This window comes from Thamnophis elegans, chromosome 12 (genome assembly GCF_009769535.1).
Source record: "Thamnophis elegans isolate rThaEle1 chromosome 12, rThaEle1.pri, whole genome shotgun sequence".
NCBI classification, from domain to species: domain Eukaryota; kingdom Metazoa; phylum Chordata; class Lepidosauria; order Squamata; family Colubridae; genus Thamnophis; species Thamnophis elegans.
Window position 1 is genome coordinate 11,963,842 of NC_045552.1, and position 16,424 is coordinate 11,980,265.

At 36.1% G+C, this 16,424-nt stretch overlaps 1 protein-coding gene across 2 annotated transcripts in view; it reads left to right on the top strand.

Annotated features, from left to right (window-relative positions):
- The window catches only part of DYRK1B (dual specificity tyrosine phosphorylation regulated kinase 1B), a 30,763-nt gene that overhangs the window by 1,478 nt on the left and 12,861 nt on the right, over nucleotides 1–16,424 (top strand). Inside the window, exon 1 of one of the 2 annotated variants that reach the window (XM_032228141.1) lies at nucleotides 8,762–8,859. The exons of the other annotated variant lie outside the window; for it this stretch is intronic. The gene's annotated coding sequence lies outside the window, so the exon portion shown is untranslated. Of the gene's footprint in view, nucleotides 1–8,761; nucleotides 8,860–16,424 lie in introns of those variants that run through there. 2 annotated transcript variants of the gene reach the window in all.

A 16,424-nucleotide genomic window follows, 5' to 3' on the forward strand; every position in this document is an offset into this window, starting at 1 on the left:
TTTTTCCAAAACTAAATTGTGCTTCCGTGTGCCCCATTATTTTTAGGAGACTACTGCTGGTTGAAGATTTAAGTTGGACAAGCCTGAACCTTAAAATAAAGTGTCATTATTGATCTTAATGGGGTGAATTGATTCCTGTAGGATTTATCTTTAGGGAAGCAAAATTATGTTTCCCTCACATAATCATTTAAATATTGTGACATTTGCTTCTGTTTCTGTCACATCTTGAAATACATGATCTTCAAATGCTTTCCTTGCTTAATATATATTGTATTTTCTCCATTGCCCCCAACCAAATGATTTTTAAAAAATGATAATTGCCATCTTTGCCTCAGTATTACTAATTCTAGTGTGACCTGTTTCTTATCTCCTGTCTGAGTTTCTTATGTTAAATATAAATGCCACCATAAATAATGCTAGCAGCTATAATGATATAATTCAGAATAGTTATGAATTGTAGGAGCAGAGAATGGAAAAGCTCCTTGATGCCAATAACTTTGAGGAGAAATTCATGGTGAACCTATTAGTGCTTCTCAGAAATAAATGCCATTGTGTTCGGTCAGGCAATGCAAAGCTGCAATCCATTTTTGCCTGATATAAACCATAAAAAATACAGCGGGACTTACTTTTGACTAAACATTAATAAAATTATGCAATGTAGATAATTCACAATAATGCTAGGGAAATCAATTTCAATACATTTCTGCCAACAGTAAGTGATAGAATTTACTTAATTCTCTAATCTGGATAGGTACTAGCATACATAAATACTGCTTTTGTGACAAAAATGTTACAAAAAGTAGTGTGTCAATCAATATGGTTTTTGACTATTATAAAATAAATGTTTAGCAAGTAACTTGGCTGTTGAGTTCAAAAAAATGCTGTATTGGTTTGTCAAGCTGTAGTAGCACAGAATGATTTTGTTTGTTTGGAAATATTGTGGCTGTTGATGGTAAGTTGGATTCCTGGAATTCTCAGCTGTTCCTGAGTTGAATCTGATGTTATTCATTGATGTTGGGATTGGCTGATGTGGTGTTGTATATAGCCTTCATAATTCTCTGTTAGTATCCAATTTGTACAATAATATATCATGAAACTCTTTGAAAAGCATAAATAATTATGGTTTCAGACTAAATTGTTGTGCTTTTTGTTTAGTCTAATGCTATGTGCTTTAATTTGTGAAGATTTAGTTTGATTTTTGTAGAACTCAGTTCTTGATCACATTTTGGCCTGGATCATTGAAAACCTGGAAGTCTTTGTGACCAAAAGCTCATCCAAAAAAAATTGGAGGAGCTTTTGGTCACAAGAATCAACCCTGAGTGATGTGTGTGCGTGCATATCCCAATATTAAATTTTTTGTGAATTATGAATTTCTAAGATCATAATACCCTATATAACTATAGTAGTGGTATTGGGTAGTGGAAACAAGTAATGTAATTATCTGCTCAGAGGCAACAAAAAAAGCATAAGTGAATTCTGTTATGCAAAAGTGAATGTAAACCAGGAAAGCTCAGAGCAAGTTAATTGATGTGAGGCAATGGAAATCATTGGCAAAGGACCATGGGATAATATGTTACACAGTCCATGAACTCTAGCAGGTAGAATAGGCAGCTGAAATTTTGTTAGGAGAGAAAAGCAGCCTTGGAAGTTACTTCTGAAAATGAGGGGCTGGATACTTCAATTTGAAAACCCAAGTAGATAATTTATTTAGCTTACTGTGCTGTTCAGGTATGCTTTGCTTATTTTTTGTAGTTCTAGAACCTTTCATATTTGGGCAAAAGTTCAGGGTACTTTCTGCACTGAAAGAAATGAAATTGCCCCAGGGAGCATGTAAAGGTTACCACATTAGAGGCATTTCCTGTTGTTGCAAACTGATACTATGACATTTGCTGATATGTTGATAAACATAATAAAGATAAGTTACGGTTATGTCTGTGACAGAGCTGAATGATTTCATAAACCCTGTATATAATGAAAGGTAACATACTTGAGATTCTCTAGCCCAATATAAATGATTATGAATAACCAGCCATTGTTTCATTGCCCAAAAAAAGTAATTTGGATTTTTCAGTGGATATGAATAAGAGGCTAATACTTTTACATGTTATTAACAAGAAATATATCTAGTGTATAGGAGACATCATTTCTGACAATTACGGAGCTGAAGCAACAACAGAAAACTTAATTACTCTGTTAGAAAGGGTTAATTCACATGTCAGTTTAAAGTTAATCCTTGAATCCACAGTGTACCATAAACCAAGAATTAAAAAGGTCCTGTAAGAACATCTAATTTGGTAATTTAACAAGCAAGTCAAGATATATACTGCAAATTCATAATGATTACATTTTCCTTTAAAGTGAAATATTTTGTGCCATGGTTCACATTCAAGAGTTTAATTCACTGGATGTAATCCCCCCCCCCCAAGTGTTGCCACTTTTGCACCGATTCTCTAGAAACTAGTTCATGGAGGAGGCCAAACCATAATTTCCCATAAGCAACCAGGGTAAATTGCTGTAGACAATAAAATACAAGTGTCCTGCAATGACATTTGTAGAGTATGGCTGAATTGCAGCCACCTGTATGTCTAACCTAGAGTATCACTGTGTTGTGTACAAATAGCTTGGATGAGGTCTTAAATTTGAATGGAACGTGGAGTCATATTAGCCAACTCTTTTCATTTCTAAAGAAAGACTAAAATGCCATAGGATATGTAACATACAAACTAATATTAAGCTATACTTTTATGTTCTTGGGAAATTATTATTTTCTATTAAATGTAAGCATGGGCAAGGATATTATAATCTGAAGTCAGAACTGTTATAATTGAATCCATGACTTTCAAAAAGTAGTTTCAGTTTCAGTGGTAGGCTGCTTTAATTTTCCTGGATACTGTGAAAACACAAAATTCTTAGCTGCTTGATTATTCTAATACTGTATAGTTTTAAAACTTGGCTCAACATTGTATGTTAATTTAATAAGGAATTATAGACATTTCAGAATTGGGAAAATGTATATGGTTTGCATATAATTGTTAATAACCTATTCTTTATTCATATTTCAGGCAAGAGGTTAGATATTATGGTAGATCTTATTTTACTAGTCATAGTATAATATTTCATATGTTAGGATCAATCTTTGTCTTTGATAGAGAAAAACTACAATCCTATTAAATTTAGAAAGCCTATATAACTTGGAAACACCATACAGGTACTTCTGAACCAACAATTCACAGAGCACATAGAGCAACATGAGAATAAGGAGTTAGTAACATATAGCTCCAATAAACATTGGTCATTTACAATCTAAGACATTTCAGATTCAGTCGAATAGGTCATTTGTGTTTTGTTATTAATAACAAAATGAAATGAAATGAATTATTTCGCTAAATTCTATTCTGAATCATTTCTCCAGCAACTTAAACCATTAAAACTAATTCCTAACCTACATCACCTGACAATTCGTGCTTATGGATGTTTTGAGGGTGTCTTTAGCTCCAAATCGGTGACATAGATTCAAATTTGCTGTAAAGACTGTGCAGAGAACAATTACTGTCTTCTCCAAAAATCTAATCCTATTATATTTAGAGTCTATGATATACTTTCAAATGTTCTTTTTTTCTACAATGTAACTTTTCATTGATCAACATTCCTATGTTCTGTTCCTTGTATGTTTAATTTGGGGGCTCTAAATTCTTTGGTAATGATTTTCTACCTGTTTTTCTGATGCCTTCTAATGTCTATTTGCTGGTATTTTTTATATTTTATGCCTTTTACGGTTTATTAATAATAGTACATTTAACGTGGGAAACTTGTTTTGTTTCAAGAGGAGGATTAGACTAAAACTTTGCAATTATCTTTTTGGACTTAACTTCTGGCTACTCCAACATCTATCAACATTGTGAACAAAACTTTGCAGTTTCATTAGATAGGAACATAGAATTTTTTAATTGAAAAAAGGATTTAAAATGTAGATTTTTTAAAAAGTCTTATGAGCCCAAAAGAACTTTTATAACATAGTAATTATTCAAATTCTTGTAATTTAAGATTAATTTTGTAATATTTCAGATGTAGAAGAAAGAAGTGTGTATGACTCCAAGTACATTATGATTTATTTTACAATTAAGATGTCAAGAGCAGGTAATTTCTGGTATTCTAAAAGGAGCAGGTAAATTCAGGTGCTTGGTTTTGGTTATTTTGAATGTAGTTCGGAAGATCGTGAAAGTTATTCCTATAAATGTCACCTTGAGACATCCTGTATCAGATGGGTGGGGGAAATAAAGATTTCAACTTTAAGCTTAGGTAGAAGAAAATCCCTAAAAATAGACTTTAACATGACTCATGTATGTATCCACATATTTTGCTGTGAAAATCTTGGCTCACTCACATCTAAAAATGTGATCAGTTTTATCCATTTCAATGTGCTAAAAATGTTAGAACCCTCTTCCCTGAAAGTGCTAACAACGTGATTAAAAAGGCAAATTTGGAATGAATTTTGTTCATTCACAAGAGAAAACTTTCAGGAAAGTTCAGTTTTGATCCGCTGAATTCAGTTACATGAAATGCAGAAATGATTTTAAAAGATTCAGCTATAAATGTATGGAAGTATAACAGTAAGAAAAGGGCTATTCCTTTAGCATCTTGAGCTATTAAAATATATTGGCTACTTTTGCCCATCATCAGTGTATATTATCTTTAGCACACTAAGTCCAACTTATGTGTATCTCCAATATACATGTCTTCTCTCCTTCCTATGAAGTTATCAGAATTGGTTTTATTCCATTTTAGAACATTAGAGTTGAGTTTTGTCAGAACTCAATATACTACTTAATTTTAACTATGATTCAATTTAAACAATTCATCTTCAACATTTGAGATAATGAAGCTGGCTTGTGATTTATTATGCCATCTGAATGTTGTCTTGTTAACACTCAAATGTAATTACTGTTGGCAATGAGTTACTTGGCTGATAAACCTTCAGTTTATCCCAGAATGGCTTGTCTGCTCAAGGTTTCTGCAAGGCAGGATCTTTCACACCCAAACATGGCTTGTAGGTTAATCATGTCATCTATGTTACTGCCAAGTCTGCTGTACACACTTTTTCTGCTATAACTAAACTCCATTCATTGGATATTGGAATTTTCCATATACCTTATTCAATAGGAAAGCTGGCAGAAATTGTAGGTACTGTATTTTCATTTATATAGTTTGTTTTCTGCTGTATGATATCTTCGTACCTTTTTTGTGATGCATTGAAAATATTTTGGGGGGCTTCTGTAGATCTTGGAGCTTCTGATGTGTGTCACAGTGCCCTGAAGTCATCTCTGTACAGTCTACCTTTTACTCAGAAGTGTGGCTCATAAGAGTTCCCAGTAAGTGTGCTTAGTGTTTCAAAACAGGCTGCTCTCTTAAATACATTTGGAAGTAACTTCTGTTAAAATCCAAGAGGTAAATTCAGATTTGGAAACATCTTTTTTTTTTAAATTCTTCTACCTAGTCTTTCCTATTTTATTTTATATTTTATGGCACTGTTGAAGAGAGGGGGTTTAGGAATGACTTTCTTATATGGGTGCCATGTAATTTAATAATTGTGTGATTAATTTTGATTTCCCCCAATATTTTATAAATGAGGCAGGTGGGTGTGCTTTGTTGTTGATTTAATTGAAGGTGAGAAATTTAGAAGGTGAGCTTACCAAAAAAATACTATGACATACAAACTTGGTTTACGTATTGTAAAGTAATAATTACATATACTTTTAATGAGTTTTTATACAGTTTCCTGTATAAAAGCATCTCAAAGCAGTGTACAAACTATTTATTTTCTACCTATTATTGACAGGTTGCAATATATTTGAAATTATTAAATAATGGGGAGTGAAACTGTTGTGGAGCATTGGAATGAACTTTTCCTTAAAGAAGGAGATATTTCTCATCATTTAAAGTAAAACGTACAGTATTTGAAAGCTTTCAAGCTGGGAATAGTCTGTGTAGTTTTTTTGACATAAATTATAATCCATAACTTAAAAAAAGAAAAAAAACCAAAAGACTGTTTGGCATCCTTCCTCATGAGATCATACGCCCTTAAAATGTTCTGCAAGGATTTTGCTTGTTTTAATTTTTCAAGGTGTTTCTGAGAGGCACATTTAGGACTGCAATTGCCTGACCTTTGGGGGCTTTTCCTCACCTCCAGTGGGTTGCAGTAGGTTCCCAGGTGCATAATTCTCTTGGCCAGGAAATAACTACAGTGTGTCAGGGGGGGGGGAAACTGCTCTTTCTGGCTAATTAGGACAATCCTAGAATCGAAAGACTTGGCTTGATCCAGACCTTGATTTATCTAAAGGAAAAGGTTCACAGTTTATTCCAGTGGCCTTTGGCTACAGTCTCAAGCCTGTAGAATATATAGTAATGCTTTTAACTGCCCAGTTTTATAGCACAGCTGTTTCCTGTTCGTAGGGCCATTCATTTTGACCACGTATTTTCCTTAACTATATGAGACTCTCGTAAGTTTCTGATCTGGCACTGAGCCCCTTCTGAGAAAGATACTGGATGCCTTGTGGTTGGCACAAAAGAACGCAGGACCTGCTAGGGCATTGTGGCCAAACCAAGAAGCCCTTTATGATAGAGTTGCTCGTTACACTGAAGATGGAGAAAGATAGGAAATGTGATTCAAGCACCACTTGGGATTGGGGGGGGGGAGGGCTTTTGACCCAGCTGGCTGTAAGAGTCACCACGCAAGAGAGATCACGGCTGCAGTGAGTGGCTATGGCATTCTGCCAGCACTGTGAACCCTGTTGTTGCTGGGTCTCCCTTTGCAGGTTATTTCTAGCCCCTGTTCCTGGAAGGAGAGCCAGTTCTTCACCGAGGTATTTTTGGAGACTCTCGCCTTCTCTTTCTTGCTTTGTTTGGGCATAATCAGCCCATTGCATCCCGGAGAACCTAGCAACACCGCCTGGCTTCTCATTGGCTCCTCAGCAGCTCTCATTCTCCAATGAGAAGCTTGTTGCCATGGCAGAGATAGCATTGCACAGAAGCAAATGAAGAGGCGGGGATTGAATTTGCTGCCTGGTGGAAATCTGCAGGGCAGAATAGGGACCAGGCAGAGGGTTAATGCGTAGCCTGTGGCCTGGAAGCAGAGTGCAGGCTTGGCCCAGTGCCAGTGACGTACAATGCCAGGGTGGGCTGACAGACTGAAACTCCCCTAGGTAACCCTGCATACATGGCAGTACGGCTCCTTGGCTAATATTTCCTCTGCTGCAAAGTGCCTGTAACATGCTTCTCTTTCCCTACCCCTCCTCTGTCTCCTTTTCATGTAAGCTAGCTCTCTGTCTTTCTCTCCCTCCCTCCCTTCCCACCCCACCCCCATCTACTCTGAACAGCAAGAGTGTTCTGACAAGAGACATATGCAGCCTCAAAAAGCTTGTTGTGCATTCTCCTTGTGTAGGGGCCATGCAATTGTGCTAGCTATACAGTTCCATCAGAAGCCATTGCAGCAGCAGAGCTGGCAATGTTCATACGTATAGAACTCACCGGCAGCCATGAAAGTCTGAAATTTTGAATTTTTACTGCTATGCAGTGCAATTTTTCAGCTTGTGCCTGGCATCAAATGCTTATCTCTTTAGATGTGATTTGTTTAATGCAGCTGTTTTTAAACCAATCATTTTTTTACACTAGTATATATTTGTTTATTGATGAATGGAGCACATTCCAAAATTGCATCAGAAGAGTCCCCTTTCCTAAATCTAATTTGCTAAATATCAGATTGCTTGCATCCACTTCCTTGTGGGATTATATGGTGGCCCTAGCATAGGTGTAATTTTTAATTACCACTAGTTAGTGCTGGGTTATAGAAAAAGTCAGGAGTCAGGATCCTCAATAGAATTGCTCTGATAAACTGCATAGATTCATGTACTGCATAGATTCATATACAGGGAACTCAAATGATAAGCAGCTTATAGAGAATAGAGGGTTGAAGAAGAAAGATGGAGAATTTAGTGTTTCTGTTTCCAGCTAAGGGCACCATGCATTATCTGGGCAAAAATCCAAATGACCACTAGATGGCAACAGAGGCTTTCCTGTATCATTCTTCTGCTATCCAGGAGTCATTTGGGTGTAGCTGTGATATAGTTACCTTACATTTTGCAAGAAAAGTGATGTTATCTTCCAACTTAAAGTTTCTTTTCCATTTTTTCTTGTCCCAGTAATTAACCAGATTACATTGAGAAAATGTACAAAAATAAGAAAAAAAATTAAAAGTAGATTTTTTGATGAATCCATGTCTTCTACTAAATTTTATGTTTTTCTCAAGCTTTGAACTACCTGCACAAGTTGTATGATTGGCTCTCGAAGTTTTTGTCCCCAATGCTTCAAAACCTGGTAGAGATTGACATATAAACAGGTAGAAAGCAAATAGAGACCTCCAGGAATGACAACTGTACTCCTTTTGATTATGTGTTTGGAATTCAATAGGCAGCCAGGTAAATTGTGCAGTCTTTGCATTCAACTTCAGGTTCTTAGTTGATTTCATCATATTCCCAGCTCAAATTGTATAACATGCAAGTTTAATCTAGAAAGCATCTCTGAAACCATTAAGATGGCAAAATAATGTTAATAGCAAATAAACATGAGGTTCCGTGTCAGTATCTTTCCTAAAAGCTATTCCTTACTATTCAAGTGGAGCTTTTACAGTGCAGTACATATATTTTCTCAGTGATTCCAGGTAGTAGTTGCTTCCTCCAGTCAGTAGCAGAAGAAGGGGCAAGTACTTGGACACAGCAAAAGTATGGACGACACAATTTTGGAAGCTGTCAGGAAAAACACAGTGCCCTCTCAAGACTTACAGAAATGCCTTAAGGGACCCAGAAGGTAAGGGAAAAAATACTGCACCTTCCCCCCCCCCCCCCAAAAAAAAAAAAACAGAACCAAAATAGTCTTCATGCTTTCCAGGAATGTAACTCAGACCTTTTTCATTGAACGTTCTCTAGACCAGTGTTTCTCAACCTTGGCGACTTTAAGTCCCATGGACTTCAACTCCCAGAATTCCCCCAGCCAGCTGGCTGGGGGATTCTGGGAGTTGAAGTCCACAGGACTTAAAGTCGCCAAGGTTGAGAAACACTGCTCTAGACTGCTCTCTTCCCAATAGGTGAAGGTGCTTCCGATCCTTAGAGTAGCATTGAGTATTAACTACAGAAATTATTTCATTTTTATTTGGTCTCTTCAGAGACTATATCAACATATACTGTAATTTGCTTATCATTGGTAAGATCTTATTTGAGATTCTGCATTCTAGATTTTTAAAAAGAATGTATTAATATACTAGAAGGAATTAATAAGAATAAAAAGGCCAGTGATATGAGGGATAATCAGGTGATATTGGGGTAGGAAAGACTGCAGGACCTTTTCTTAATATGCAGATTGGGGGGGGGGTGTACATAATTTACCCCGTGCACTGATGGTTGGATAGAAGGTACATAGTATTTGGTTTCACAGGGTTAAAACAACATGAAAAAGTATAATTTCGCCTACAGCTGCACTTTTTTCTTTTTCCTATTTACAAAGTTTTTTTTTCTAGTTTTATCTCCCTTTAAGAAGGTATTTTACCAATGCTGTGACCAGCAAACTTTATTTTGGAAATTTTCAAGATACCGCCTCAGTCATTTCTATGTGCCAGGCATAGAAATTCTTCAGAAATTAGGATATACATAAATTGGTAACAATAGTACATCTATACCTTTTGGTCTTAAATCTCTGCAAACATCTTACACTAATCATTTGAATAGTGCTTTTACTGACAAATCAATCATTAAAATTTAGAACTGGAGTAGAACAGTTGCTTAAGAGCAGCCTTTGTCTTTTCATGGATAGTAAAACTATCAACCCTGTTTTTATGGGAGGCAAAAGATCTGATGCGACCAGTCAGATTAAATTTGAAGTTGTTGGAAAACTTTCTGGGCTTTAGTCAAAGTTGCAAGATTTGTGCATTTGGATGCAGCAGTTTGCTGTAAATTAATAGTGTAAAAATGAGTACAGCAAATATTCATTTATACTGTTCCAAACTATGATTTGTCTTGTTTAACCATGGTTTGCTGAAAACAACATAAGCTGAACTTGCTCAACACATTGTCAAAATACATTGAAACAGCATGCTGTACTGTATTTCGGCAGAAAAAAGTGGGTGGTTATATTTATACACATCTCCTAAAATCTTGTGGCCCATGCCTTTACCAACAAGTGGGGAAACTCACTCAAGTGGTAGCCTAGAGGAAGCATTTGTTAGTGGAGTTGAGAATTGGCACATTTCAGCCCTTTCCTTAGTGGCTTCTCTGGACTGCATTTAGAAATCTTTTGTCAGCTGTTCCTCTGATCAGTTTCCACTTGGCCATGGCATGCAACCAGCTGTTTGCTTTGATCCAGGCAAAAGAGCATTCCAAGCCCACTGACCTTCCATAGCCTTTGCAATGACAGCTGTGTGACACTGCTTTCTGGGTTAGCTCACTTTGGCTTTAAGACTCACTCGGGCACAACCTGGGTGAGTACCGTCCAAAACGCCCGGCTGTCAACTCTGTGGATTGTATGTAGTTGAGTAGGGGTAGCCTTTCCCTATGGTGATCTTCTCCATCGCCAAGACCTATCTTGTACAATGTTGCTGACATTGCAGAGCCATTGGGCCCGGCAAGAGCCTTCCTGTTTTCTGCCTTCCACTTGCTATAACAGAAAAATGGTTACAGGTAAGATCTGTTTGTGGTTAGAAGGACTCTGCATAGCCATTTAATAATATCCTTCTCCTAAGCGGGCAATATGAAGATGGGTGAATGAGGTATACAATTGTCTACGATCATAGGGCAAAAGAACAATGGATTATTTAGAGAAGGAAAAGGCACTTTGTTTTACATTTGTAATAAATAGGAAAGGAAGTTGTAATGTGAGAATATTTTTCCAGCCATATAAAAGAGCAATGTGAGAAACTGGAAGCATTCTAAGAAGAAAAGTCTAACCAAAGTGTTAGTTTATTTATTTATTTGGTTTATATCCTGTCATTCTACTCTGACAAGTACTCAAGATAGTTGAGAAAAGTTAAAAATATATAGAGGAAGATAAAAACATAGATTAAAATTAACAGCAAAAGTGATATTAAAAATTATTTAACAGTTAAAATCTAGGTTAGGATGCCTTTTTATTCTTGAAGATGAAGTGACCTAGTTTCTTGAAATGCAAGAAATAGATTGTCTTCAGTGTAATGAGAATGAAAATCTTATGAATCATAGCAGTGCATCTTTAGAGTTTCATAAGTTACATTTCTGAGTTAGGAGTAACATGGCTGAGTTTGAATGAATTTCTAAGACTCAATATGATGAATTCTATACTGATGCATCATAAAGACCATGCTTATAATTAGTGCTATAATAGAGGAGTGTTCCATATATGGAAGTTTTTGAATCTTATCATGGTTATAGAATTTTATTTAGACTGAATGAGCAGTGAATTTTGTGGGAGTTGCATATTATATTGCTAGTTATCTTTGTCGATTATCTGATGGAAACACTTTTCAATCTGCTTAGTTAAGATGATCTGCTGAGTTAAGGTGGTTGCAGTGTTTTCTTTAAAATGCTACTGTATAAATCATTTCTTGTGAGAAGAAAAGTGCTGTAAAAAAACAAAATCTTTGTTTAAATGCATGAGCTCGCATCCTCCTTTCAAGTTATGGAAAGATACCTGTTTTACTAAAGGAAAAGAAGAAACGCCTTGAGTAACTTTTATTTTACAAACACAAAAAGCCCTCAAACTATTATAGGGCTATAAGACATGGGCTTCAGACTCAAAGACAATGCATGCTGAATATGAAACTCAAGAAACCATTTGCAGTTGCATTTAATAGGAGAACATTGGTTAAGCTGGACTTAACAATAAAATACTTCCAGGTCTAAATTATTCTTACATTTATTAATTTCATGCCCAAGCCCTGGTTTGCAAGATAGAGAAGTCTTTAAACAGTACTGGTGCATCCAGAATTGTGTTTCTGAGAATTTATTTGTGGCTATCCTTTTTTTAAAAAAATTAAGGAAAATTAAAGATGAAGGGATTGAGGTATCATTGGGGAGAAATTAAGAATACAATCCATGTGGGTGGTGCATCTCATGACTGGTGGAGAGACAATGCCTCCGTAGCTTTAAAGGGTTTGATCATCAGTTATTTAAGTCATAGAATCTGTACTGTTTGGAATGCCATATTCCATAGTACATAATAAAGCCAATCAGGGATGGTCATGGATGGACCATTTATAGCAACTAATAAAGAAATTAAGAAATATATCTTAATAAAGATACATTCATCCTGGAGGATGTTTTAAGTTTTAGCTTATTTTTGAGAAAGATATGCAATTAACCATAGGATTGGACTGAATTCTAGATCATTTCTGCATTAAGCTTAGGAAAGACTTGTCACATACTTTAACTGTACTTTTAGTTGAGAAAAGAAGTTGGCTGTTTTAGTTAAGCAAATGTTTCTGAGTTGGAATTGATGGGGCTTGCTCTGTCTGACCAGAATTGTGAGCTCGAGTTGTCGGCACTGGGCAGAAGCACAGCACCAAAGCCCTGCTGCTAAGGGTGCAGCTATAGCTAGCACAACATTATAGAGATGCTGTTCTGCTAAGAATTGCATGTAGCTGGGCTGAACTTGCCAAGACAGTACTGGATTTTGTGCTTCAGTGGAGCAGAGCTAGGAATAGAAACGGCTAGCTCTCTAACATCTTCACTACTGTATCCCATTCCAGCCACTCTTAAAACATCCCTTCCACTTCTAAGAATAGCACTTAGTACTTTGAGTGTTGCTGGGGCACCATCCTTAGTAATAATACATTCTGTTTATTATTTATTTATCAAATTTATATGGCCACTGATCTTACAAGGATTCTGGGTGCCAAACAGCAAAAAAGTATAAGACAATAAACACGACACACACATATTTTAAAAGTTTTTTTAAAATAGCACACACAAGAGATTTGACCAGTTACAGAGCCATCGCGAGATTGAACCTTATAAAATTGAATTTGATGTGCAAAAGTGAAGAGTGACGTAGACTTGAAGTATCTGTATTTTGAGGAAAAGCAGAATTTCTTCAATGGAGAGAAATCATAAATGTAACTTAAGAGATAGCCTGTAACTTCTGTGCCAATTTTGAAGGCTCCCCAAATCTTAATATTAGTGGGTTCTGCTGTTCCTTTGGTATCAACCATTTATATTAATATGGCACCTTAAGAGGCATGAGCATTTGATTCAAATCCTTGTCCAATTTATTTAAGCAACCATACATTTAAATGCATTGCAATTAATTGCATTATAATTAATTCCCCCACAGTGTAGAACCTACATGCTGTGCAGACATAGCCAGCTCCAGCCCACTGTTGTGACTACTGACTAATATGACATGTCACTGGCTTTTGTTATTTGTGGGTCCTCTTAAGGCAAGGCTGCATTTTAAACTCAACAAACAGCCCTGCCTCCTAGAATCGCAGCAGATGGTCTAGCTGCACATTTTTCATGTTGAGGTCAAGTCCATATCAGCTCATGGACGGGACACCACCGGGCCGAATATGTGCAATAGGTTAAAAATCCTTCATAGCTTATGTGACATCAAGGCATTGGAAGGACAGTAGTTGATAGAAAGTCTTAAAATGTTCATTGAGATCCTTGTTCCTGCAGCATTGCTCTGTGGAACCCATTCTTGGGCTAGTTTTAACCTCACTTCGAAGTAGCAGAAATTAACCCCAGCCATTATTTTATAACAGCAACACTATATATCATGTGCTGAGTGCCCTGGGTTCAGTTCCCAGCATCGCCAGTATAAGGTCTTTGGTGATATAGGTCTGAAGAAAACATCTTCTGAAAGCCCAAGAGAATTGCCATTGTGTCAATGTAGACAATGTTGGCTTAAAAGTGTTACAAATCTAGCTCAGTTTCCAAAGAAACATTGTTCACACAATTACTTCCTCCCCCTGATACCTCCCTGCTTGAGCTTATTCTCCTCTCAGCTATGTCCCATGTCTTCTTCCAATGGCTCTTTGGAATATACCATCAATCATTAAGAATAGAATTTGAACTTAGATTTACAGTTTTAGTCTGGAAATGTTTCTTGTGAAGAGGGCAGGTCTTATTGTAAAGGAGAACTAGTATACTGTAATACCTCCTAAAGTCATTGTTAGGTTATATTTTTGGGAATCTTTGAAATCTGATAATATATAAATATGACAGATAAAACTATTTTTACCAGTATTGGTGCATATCAAGGATGGGTTTGTGTGTGTGTGTGTGTGTGTGTGTGTGTGTGTGTGTGTGTGTGTGTGTACACGTATATTTATATGTATGTATGTATATACATACATGCATACATACATGCATACATACACCCATGAAAATCTATGAAAACATACATACACACACACACACACACACACACACACACACACAAAACACAGAGGAAAATGAAGTCAAAATCAGATTTCCAGTACATATAAAATTAGAATTCTGTGACCTGCACTACCACTTCTCATGACTGGTAGTGTGTGTGTGGGTGTGTGGGTGTGTGTGTGGAGAGAGAATGCATGAACAAAATTCTTCTCTTGGCACATAATTATATTAATATCTTACATTACTAAATCTTTCATTTTTTTCATAATTAGTAATGCTGGGAGAGAGAAAAGTATCCTGTAGGACTTTTCTTCTTTGAAAAATAATAATTGGTAATACTGTAGAAATCTGGTCTGGTCCTGCAGAAGTTTTCATCTGTAAGTTAAAAATTAGAGAAGGCAATTTATATATACTTACAAATAATTAGAAAACACCATGACTTCCTTATTAATATAACATGCAAATGAATGTAAGTTATTTGAGCAATAGTTAAGTTATTTCAAGTTTTGGGGTTGTTTGAATACTTTGAAAAAAGTGCTGCGATAGGACACGTGAATCTCTGCAAAGGAATCCACAAAAATAGAAACATATATCCTGGAAAGTAGTAGAATAAAAGTGATGATCTGATGATATCTTCAGGGTTTCAGAAGAGTGCTGCTCAAGTTTCCAGAGCAAAATTACAATTGCTGGAAAAGAAATCAGAGCTGTCCTTCTTCAGCCAAACATGCAGGTGTGCTAGAATTCTTACTGGATCACCTGGGCTGACCAAGAACTAGTTGAGTGAAATCATCTATAACAGAGCGCTTCAAACTTGGCAACTCTAAGACTTGTGGACTTCAACACCCAGAAAATTCTGGCAGTTGAAGTCCATAAGTCTTAAAGTTGCCAAGTTTGGGGATCCCTGATCTATAATATCATGTGGAGGCAGTAGGTAGTTCAGAACAAAATATTTGCCTATAGGTGTGCTATATTTTTTAGTCCAAAATTGTATAAATTCTTAGTGTTGGTTACAACAAACAAAGATTCTGCACCTTATTGCCTTTGAGGCTTGAATCATGTGAAGATGTCCAGATCTTTCTGACTGATCTAGAGAAAATAAATGGTCAATTCTTTTCAAGTCCCCTGGCCACTATAATTGGGGCTGAGGCTGAGAGCTAGAATAGATCTTCCAGCTGAGGGGAGACATGGCCTCTTTGCACAGGGAATATGGTTGACTTGCCAGATTGTAAACATCCTGCAACAGCTTCAGAATGAGCCCTTGGCCTTCCTCTTTATATCAGTGTAATAGGGGGAAGTGAATCTAGGATATAATGCAGCATATACAGTATATCATGTGTGACATAGATTGAAATTAGAAGCAAGCAAGATGGACAGGTGCCATTGCCAGATTATTCCATGAATTCTTGTTCATTACTTTTCTAGTAAAACTTCTAGTAAAACTCTAGCTCACTGTGGTGTTTTATCAGGACCTTGTCTGGAGCTATTTGTAATAATTGTGCGTTAGGAAAAGTGGATTCTACACATTCACATTGATATGTTCTTGCACTGAGAGTAAAAAGTTATTTATTGTGGAAGAAGAGTAATAAATAATAGTCTAGAATCTCAAGGCAGTGCCAGCAACGGTTAAAAATTGATTACCCCATAAACACTTGGGAACTCTTTTACCTAACTACCGTATGTTGAAAAAGTGATTTTATTTGTAGTGGTTATATTGCTATATGGTTTAGATTTAATGATAAGCTTAATGTCTATTACTTGTATATAGGTATTTATAATTTACAGTTATTTCTGTTATTATTTATGATTACATATAGATAATTTAAAATATTTTAAGATACTTACTTTTTTGTTCACTATGTAATCACTACACATGATGTTAAAATGTGTAGGGGTGCATAAAACAACAAAAATGTGATATGAACCCAAAATTTAGTATTTGAAAATGGCAGGACTTGATTTTCATGTAAGATTCAAGATTTAGAAGCATCAAGATTAGATTTGAACCTATTCAAAGTTTTGATAGTTGGT